The 7,555-nt window shown below is 42.0% G+C and overlaps 1 pseudogene; it reads left to right on the top strand.

Annotated features, from left to right (window-relative positions):
- Window positions 1-201: 201 nt before the first annotated feature.
- On the top strand, window positions 202-1,048 carry LOC144769692 (putative G-protein coupled receptor 33; annotated as a pseudogene).
- Window positions 1,049-7,555: the final 6,507 nt, after the last annotated feature.

Raw genomic sequence — 7,555 nt, 5'->3', positions numbered from 1 at the left:
TGTGGAATTTTCTTAAAGGTTTAACTTTGTAATAAGTAGGTCACAATAGGAATGGTCTATTTGTTGCGGCTGAGCTGAACATGTTTTCATGAAGAAATTAGTCAAGTTTAACTATTTTGAAGAAATGTGCTTTGTTCCATTTCTTAAGATTTTCCCCTTCTGTCTACTTCTTCTGATGTGCCTGCTCTCTCCCACGGCATCATGGATCATCATATTAGGACCTACTATACGATGAATTTGTCTTATGAGGAGAAAGACAAGAATACAATGAACTTGGCATCATCTATGGATTTTTTCTTCACTTCTTTGATTTGTATTTTTGGAAACTCTCTCTTCCTGTGGACATTGGGATTCAGGATGAGGAAGACACTCAACACCATATAGTTTTTCAGCTTGGTTTTGTCCAGTTGGACTTTCTCGATGATCATGCCAATCCTTGGAGGCTATGTTTAGTTTAATTTCCACTGGCCTTTTGGCGTAGCAATGTGCAAAGTGGTGAACACGCTGATGTCACTTCAGTGTTCATCTTGACCATCATTAGCCTGGAACGGTACATCTTGGTTGTCCACCCAGTCTGGCCAGGTGTTACAGAACTCTCCGATGGGCTTCAATCATCTACTATTCCATCTGGGGCGCAGCTTTCATGTTAAGTGCACCATACATGGCCTTTCAGGAACTAAGGCGGCCAGATGAAAAGAATAAAACCATATGCACCAACAATTACTTATTTTCTGATGACTGGAAAACTCCAGAAGTACAAGCCAGAAGAGATCAAATCCACCTGTGCCTGTTCCTAATCAGGTTTCTAGTTGCATTTCTTTTGCCATTCATGCTCATCACTTCCTGCTACATCATCATAGCCTTCAAGGAGAATGTGAGAAGCTTGTCAAGGTCGAGCAAATTCATTAAAGTTATAATGGTCTCTGTTGTGTCATTCTTCGTTTGTTGGACACCAGTCCACCTGCTCCATTGTTTAATTCTCTTTAAAGGATCTTTCCCAGAGTTACTGATACAAGCAAGTAGGTTGGTGGCCAACACCTGTCTCTGATGACTGGAGGGTACGTCCAGGGCAGTATCTTTCCTGGCGCTCCTTGATGTATATTGGAGCCTATCTGTGAAGGGCATTTTGGGCAATGCAGAGGCCTTTGAACCTGGCCCGCTGCTTGACGGGGAGCCAGAGTAGCTGTTGGAACAAAGGTGTGCCCCGGACCCGTCTAGAGGTCTTGAAGATCAGCCTGGCTACATCATTCATTGCTACTTGCCGCTTGCCTAATAGCTTTCCAGGTAGTCCAATATATAGCGCGTTGTCATAGTCTAGGTGGAACACAATCAATGAAGTCAATACTGTCCGCAGGGTGTAGAAAGAGAGGAGGGGTGATAATTTCCTTAGCTGTTTCAGCAGGCCCATGCAGGTCCCAACTACAGAGGACACTTGATTAGAAAATGTGAGTTTGTTGTCTAATTTATTGCCTAAGCATTTAACACCTGGAACTGGAGTAGTTGTGGCGCCCAGCTCCGGTGGCCAGAAGTGGTCAGTCCACAGGTTGCTTCTTGTGGAGATGGCAAGGACCTCACTTTTGTATGGATTAACTTTGAGTGAATTAACTGTCATCCAGTTGACCACGTATCTGATGTTATTTTGCACGTGTGAGTTGGCTTAAGAAGTTTTGTCAATTTGGAGAATTAATTGTGAGTCATCTGGGTAGTTAAACATCTGGCAGAGTATGCGGGCTATGGCGCCCACCAATGGTCTGAGATAGATATTGAACATAAGTGGGGATAGTGCAGACCATTGTGGGACTCCACAGGTTAATATCCCTTTATTGGACACGCAGTCCCCCATCTGGATTTTTTGAGTCTGGGCTGTCAGGAAGGAAGCAATTGATTGATATACCATCCCACTACTGCCCAAGTCCCTGATTCGTGCCAGGAGTTGGGTGTGGTTGACTGTGTTGAACACCGCTGTGAGGTCTAGTAGAATCAAGGCACACAGCTTCTTGCTGTTGGCCCTGAGCCTGAGTTCATTCAGCACCGACAGAATCACCAGCTCCACCAGCTCTATGCTGTGATGGGTTCTAAATACCCTTTTGTCCCCATTGCAAATTGCTTTTTCCTCACCAAACCTTATCAATCTATACCCTTACTTCCATCAACACTTCTTCCCTTTTCCCCATCCAATCCAAAGATCCCTAAAATCACTAATTACTCATTTAGAGGGTGCAAGGAATTGTCAACCCTCTAGTTTCAGGAGGATCGACTAAATGTGAACTAGAAACCTGCGGCAGACTTTTCCCCACATTGCTATCCAGAAGGAGGATAAAATTCATCTGATGGACTCCACCACATATTTAGAGTTTCTGACAGAAATCAGATCAGAACCAGGTCCTTCTGAACTCTAAATAGACCCTAAATCTCTTCTCCAATGATCTGCTCTGCCACACCTTTCAATCCAATCAATAAATCCCATATATTTCATACATGTAATGCCTTGAAGTCCCCCAAATCCAAGTCTAATCTTGTCTCATTTTTCATTGCAAAAATGTTTCTTACACTCTAATTACTTTGTTTTCTAGCTGCCTTTTTTTCTCCCAAACAAGAGATTGCCTTAACTTTCATCACTTCATTTGCCCTATCTTCACTACAATCTTCTCCCCTCCTCTACCCTGGGGGCTCTTCCTATCATTTAAGAAACAAGACCCACCAGTTTCCACTGTGCGTCATCACTGAGTAAAATATTCAGCTACCGTCTGTTATCATTCCCCTCACATATAACTTATGCAATTGTAAAGCACACATTCACCTTGAAGGGTACCTTGGTGCAGAATAGCCGTTGCCTATTGTTACCCAACGGTACTTATTTTAGTGCCATTAGGAGGATGGAAGGCGTTTGTGACATGCCAGGATTTGAACCTGTGACCATGAAGTCAAACACAGGCCCCTACAGTGGACAAGCTAGTCCACTAAGCTACCACATATCAATTTTGACAATCAGTGTCTTTTTATCGTTCCAGACACCAGGCTTGTGTCTGTATTGAAGCAACATGTCTTCCATAAACACCTCATTTTTTTCTGGCCCACCCTGCTGCACTGTGGTTTCATACATCACACAGACATTAAACATGTCCACCTCTGGACACAAGCTTTCATTCATCTGTGCATCCCTTCCTTCAGTGGCAGTGGTGGGGAAACAAGTCTCCTCAGTGTTCTTGGAGCCAAATTACAATCCATTGTACCGGTGGCAGGACACTTTATAAAGCACTTATGTGTAAGGTCATCTTCCGCATTTAGAACAAATGCCCCAGAGAAGCTGAAAATGTTCCTTCTCTGTCTTGTTAGTGTGAACATCGTCAGAAAACATGAGGTTTCTACACTGGAAACATAGTTACCTAGCACACATTTGTTAGTACTACCATACTATCAACCCACTTTTCTTGACCCTATGGTACATTCTCCAGTAGTAAAAGCAACCTTGCAATTAAGCATGTCTGCTGCATGTAACTTGCATTACTACTATATGAAAGCCTGATATACACACAGTTATCGTATGACAATGGCATCCCAGAGGCCATTGTAAAGATGGCTACCAAAGGGAGAATTGGGTCCCAACTTTGTCCTAAAGCTCCACTTGCAGATCTTCCTTAATTCCCTGAACAGAAATGGGCTGTACTAATAGATCAGACTTTTCTTATGTCAAGTTGAGCATAACTTTCTTTTGCTAGTCACTGAAAATACTATCGATTTCCTATTTGGAATGGGCATGTCTTTTCTTTTTTTCAGTTTGGATGTAATAGATTGCGAGCCCATCAATGATGCCATCAGTCATAGGTGTAGTTTATGTACAATTCGTATTTGGAAGAATCAGGATATTATACCCTTCAAACATCATACAGTTTTAAATGTGACAGCCATTCACACATTGCAGTTGCATTCAGTGCTCTTCTAGTTGTGAGTATGGGTGTAAATGATCCTTCCACGTTCAATTAATTGACACAATGAAAGTCACAACCCTGTCATACACAAATGAGAACCCTGTGGGCATCTGCAGAGTAATCGGTCAGATGCCTCTCGGGCAGAAAGGCTACATCTGTGATGACAATGTTTTTAAGCTTTCCAAGTTACGAATATTTACCTTTTGAGTATCTCCGCACCCCTATTGTTGAGTAAAAGCGCTCGGAGTGACACGATTTTGCCAAGGTGTCCTTGTATGACTGCATTAGGTCGGCTTTGTTTGTAGCCATCCCTTGTATCCTCTCCTATAATTTTATTCATGAATAATTTGTTTTTCCCGCCTGCCACTTTTGGGTATTTTGGTGTGCCCAGCCACGCTCCCCTAACCTATCATCCAGACTAGGTGAGGTTTAACTTGTACTTCATGTGTGTCAGTGGTGTAAATGTGCCTCCCATGACCAAGTTTCGGAACTACAAGGTTCAAACCCAGCCAGTTACAACAACAAAAGTAACTGTGAAAAGCAAAATAAAAGTAATCTGCCTTTTATTTTAATACATTATCAGTATAACACATCACCCGCTAAAAGTGAGGTAAAAGAGGTGCTACATAGCAGGCAGTGCTCATATTAAGTCCCCCGATGGCAGATTCTGAAGTATGTGTGTTAGTGTAGCTATGAATGTTGAAAAAACATTTTCAAGTATGCGAAAGGGTGGATGAAGATGGCAGAAGGTAAGGGCCTACCCAGATCTACCGCCAATGATCACCTCTCCATGTGTTGAAGTTATTGACACGGTTCAACAGAACAAACTAATCCACACAGTCTCTCATATGCCATCTTGATGTTTCTCTTTTAACCCTTGTACGTGCCAAACTCTAGTCTCCTTAGATCATTGAAATAGTGTCTGTACTTTGGAGTCACCACATCTGTGTCATCACCAGTCGTGGATACTACATCATCTGTCTCACTGGATTTCGGCATTGAACCCGTACCCTTCAGTGCTTCTGCGGTTGCAGCTGCTGACGTTTAGTCTTTTATTGTGGAGAGGAGTTGGCCTAACGGCTAGGGCGCTCGACCTCGGACCTGGGGATCTGGGTTCGAGTAACGACGCCAAAACCTCCTGTGATTCTGGGCAAATCACTTAATCTCCGCGTGCCTAAAATGAAAGTGTGTCCTCATGTAACGTAACTGGAAAATATGTAAAGCGCTCTGATACCTGATTCGGTTCGGGTCTAGTTCGCGCTATATAAAACTCTGCCAAAAAAAAAAAACAAAAAAAAAAATGTCTGCACCTCGAGTGGCATGGGATGATGCTGATTCATGCCAGGGCAACTTTTACAATGACATTTGTTGTGTAAATTGCGTTGCGCTTGTGCCAGTGCCCTTTTTCACCAAAAGTTGCATATACTTTGAGAGCTTAACAACTGACTAAAGTGTTTTTGCTCTGATCAGTAGGTGCAAATGTTGGGGCAAAATGAAAAATCTCAAAATGAATCATTATTGGAAGCTGTGGACCCCGGGTTAAGGATTTTGATTATTTGACCTGCAAAACCATACACATAATATGAACAAACAAGCTTTGATGAAACAAATACACAAATGTTGACATATTCTATTTAATTCACAAACAAATGTAAAAAACACCAACATTTTAATTTTGATGTGAGGGTAGAAGCTTTGCTAAATTCAGTCGAGGCCACCTAGCATCCATACTACGACCCGTTTGACGCACTGGCTCTGCTCCCACAAACCAATCTGAGAATTCTAACTTGATTTTTAGCTTCCAATTTCAGAATTCCTTCACGTGTACAAAAGGTTTTAAAATGGTATTTATGTACACATTATTAATCTGTTATAAGTATTTTTCTTAGCAGTCACACACCAAAGGTTAACAACCGCTGACATAGAACATCCTTAGTCTAGTCTGTGGCAGGAAATGTGAAATGTGGCTTCAAGATCAGAAGCAAGTGGGCACCATGAGGGTGCAAAAGAGACAAGTACATCCTTGAACATCACCAACGCCTGCTCTGTCAGAAGCGGTGCAGACAAGTCTTTATCAGCAGAGCTGGCCTGCTGCCTCAGGAGATCTACCTCAACTATTAGCATCTCATTTAAATACCAAGCAAGGACAGAAGTAGTATTTATTGTTAAGCGACGGCCTTTTTTCTTCAGAAAGCAAACCCTTTCCAGCCAGCCTGGCTCAGGAGGACCTCCGACGACAAGACCCACCTGCAGGTACAGTTTGATGCATGTGTCGGTATCTTGGGGGCTTTGAAACCTGCACGAGATGTGATGTTGGTAGTTTGCCGCCCTAAACTGCAGCGGTGAGCATGTGAGCTTTGGCGCATGAGGAGTTTGCAGGTCCGCTTCCTTTCTTCTGTGGACGTTTCCTGCAGTTACTTGAAGGACACGCGCATGGGCCTTGTCTTGATCCTTCACATAGACTTTCTGGAGCTGTACCCCGAGTCTGACCAGAGCTTGACACTTGGAAATATCAGTCACTCTTAGGAAAGTCAGAGGTCAGTGCCTGAAATCATAGAGTGGGTGCTGCCCCTGAACATCTGCGAGAACATCCAGGAACTCTAACTCTCTTGTCTTCATAGGTGTAACGCTTGGCAAAGCATGGCAGTCTGTGACAGGCATCTAGAACTTTGGATTTGGAGAGAAATTGTTGCATTTGTACCATTATTGCTAATTTGTTTGGCTGATATGGCCCCTGAACGGTAACCTTACTTCTAGCACTTTCCTTCTTTTCTGCTGTGTATGAATTATTTATCATCCAATTCACATGCTTATGCTTTATTATAAACTGCTGTGCCCAAAATAAGTGCACACACACACACACACACACACACACACGCGCGCACACACACATATACACACACACACTGTCACACAAATTCATAAATAGTTAGGGAGAGAATACATAACAGGTATCAAGGGAATATTTTTCCAGTACATTTCTTTGGTGACATTTATGAACCACGAGGCTGGATCCTGGCTGATCATGAACCACAAGATAGCAATATAGGATCATATTACACATGTTACTCATTGCATATTATGTTTCAATATTTATTACATTCAGCACTCTTTAGAAATATTTGAGTGCAACCCATTTGTTTTTCATTGTTTAGTGAGACTGCAGTTATGTCTGTCAATGTTTTGAGAAATGTATGTGTGTGCTGGTGCTGAAGAACTAATATTTAAAATGTGATTTTTGCAACATTTATATTATGATATCACATTTTAAAAGCAGAGCTCAGTGGAAGGAAAGAATTAATTAAAACTTGCATTCTAAAATGTGCTTTAATTTTGTAACACATTGACGCTATATTGTAAGTTCAACTCGACATATATAAACTAAAAAAAACGTGACAGGAGATGTGTGTTCTTCATTTACAGAGTTTATTTTCACACACAGGGGTGTGTATTCATTATTACATGCTTGCCGCAAAGAATGTCAGAAATGTAAAATCCACTTTTGTGCTGTAAATGCTGTTGCCAAAGAATCCTCACCAATGCCCATTGTTGTATCAACAATTTATTCTATAACGGCAAATCAATTCTAAACATTCAACTCTAATCAGTGCCCAATGTGAGCTGCA

This window comes from Lissotriton helveticus, chromosome 7 (genome assembly GCF_964261635.1).
Source record: "Lissotriton helveticus chromosome 7, aLisHel1.1, whole genome shotgun sequence".
NCBI classification, from domain to species: Eukaryota; Metazoa; Chordata; class Amphibia; order Caudata; family Salamandridae; genus Lissotriton; species Lissotriton helveticus.
This window is presented reverse-complemented; position numbering and strand designations above follow the sequence as displayed.